A 2314-nucleotide genomic window follows, 5' to 3' on the forward strand; every position below is an offset into this window, starting at 1 on the left:
AGAGCACTATATCTCCCCTCAGTCTTCTCTTCTCAAGGCTAAACATGCCCAGTTCTTTCAGTATCTCTTCATCGGCTTTGTTTCCAGTCCCCTGATCATCTTCGTTGCCCTCCTCTGAACCCTCTCCAGTTTGTCTGCATCCTTCTTAAAGTGCAGTGCCCAGAACTAGACACAGTACTTATTTAACTTATATGCAGAGTACATCATGAGAAACGCCGGGTTGGATGAATCACAGGTCGGAATTAAGATTGCCGGGAGAATTATCAACAACCTCCGATATGCAGATGATACCACCCTAATGGCAGAAAGCGAAGAGGATCTAAAGAGCCTCTTGTTGAGGGTGAAAGTGGAGAGTGCAAAAGCTGGTTTGAAACTCAACATTAAAAAAAACAAGAGCATTGGCATCTGGCCACATCACTTCTTGGCATATAGAAGGGGAAGAAATGGAAGCTGTGACAGATTTTATTTTCTTAGGCTCCGAGATCACAGCAGACGGAGACTGTAGCCATGAAATTAAAAGACGCTTGCTCCTTGGGAGGAAAGCTATGGCAAACCTAGACAGCATAGTCAGAAGCAGAGACATCACCTTGCCGACAAAGGTCCATCTAATCAAAGCTATGGTTTTCCCAGTAGTAATGTATGGCTGTGAGAGCTGGACTATAAGGAAGGCTGAGCGCCGAAGAATTGATGCTTTCGAACTGTGGTGCTGGAGAAGACTCTTACGAGTCCCCTGGACTGCAAGGAGGTCAAATCAGTCAATCCTAAAGGAAATCAACCCTGAGTGTAGGGATGTACGAAAGTTCCACCACGGATCTCAGGGAGGCCGAATGCCAGTGCATTCGGCCCCCCGAAATCGGTGGTGGAACGGCCCGTCCCCCCCAGGACGGGACTTACCTGGGGCGGATCTTCCTGGTGGCGGTGGCTCCGGTGGCGGCTCCAGCGGCGGTTTGGCGGCGGTTTGGTGGCGGTGGCGGCGGCCAGTTTTCCAACCGGCTGCCGCTGCCGCCTTTTCCAAGTTTAAAAAAACAAACAACAAAAAAAATGTGATAGGCTACGTAAAGAGTTACGTAGCCTATCACGGCTAAATTTTTTAAAAAACACCGTGATAGGCTACAAAAATGTTTACGTAGCCTATCACGGCTGATTAAAAAAAAAACACACACACACGCATACGCAAATGGCGTAGACACTACGCTATTTGTGTTCCCCTTATTTTCCCCGTCTTAGTCTACGTAAATGTTTACGTAGACTAAGACGTGCCAAAATAAGGAACGCAAATGGCGGCGCCCATGGGCGTCGCCATTTGCATACGCGCGTGTTTTGTTTTGTTTTTAAATCAGCTGTGATAGGCTACGTAAACATTTATGTTGCCTATCACGGCTGACTGCAGGGACGCAAATGGCGGCAGCTACGGCTGCCGCCATTTGCGTCCCTGCTAGCCAGCGGCCGGATGTCCGGCTGCTGGAGGATCCGGCCGGCGGCTCCGTAGAATCACAGCCGAGCACAGCCGGCCGGCCAGGATTCCAGGGGGGGAGGAATGGAGTGCCCCCCCGGTGAGGATTCCGGGGGGAGGGATGGAACACCTCCCCCCGCACCATCAGCATAATCCCCGAAAGGTAAGTGATTTTCGTACATCCCTACGTGAGTGCTCATTGGAAGGACAGATACTGAAGCTGAAGCTCAAATATTTTGGCCACCTAATGCGAAGATAAAACTCTCTGGGAAAGACCCTGATGCTGGGAAAGACTGAAGGCGAAAGGAGAAGGGGACGGCAGAGGATGAGATGGCTAGATAGCATCACCGATGCAATGAATATGAATTTGAGCATGCTCCGGGAGAGAGCGCAGGACAGGAAAGCCTGGCGTGCTATGGTCCATGGGGTCACGAAGAGTCAGACACGACTGAATGACTGAACAACAAATCATCAGCATACTGGGGAGACCCAGTCTAAAACTCTGGATGACCTCTCCCAGCTGCTTCATGTACATGTTTAAAAGCATGGGGTCAGATCAGAACCATGAGGAATCCTAGGCCATAGGGCCAAGCATTAGTCATCTGAGACCACCTTCTGGGAATGCTCAGCCAAATAGGACTGGGTGAGTGGAACTTCTGCAACATGATGCCTCCAAGTCTCATACTGTCCAAAATGTCCTAGAAGGATACAATGAGTAATGGTACTGAAAGCTGCTGAGAGGTCCAGCAGAACCAACAGGGACACACTCCCCTTGTCTGGTTTTGGGAGTAGGCCATCCACCAAGGTGACCAAGGCTGTTTCCATCCCTAAGCCAGGCTTGAACCCAGACTGAAAAGATCC

Source organism: Heloderma suspectum, chromosome 6 (genome assembly GCF_057233095.1).
Source record: "Heloderma suspectum isolate Gila_16-S chromosome 6, 16-S_ref, whole genome shotgun sequence".
NCBI lineage: Eukaryota > Metazoa > Chordata > Lepidosauria > Squamata > Helodermatidae > Heloderma > Heloderma suspectum.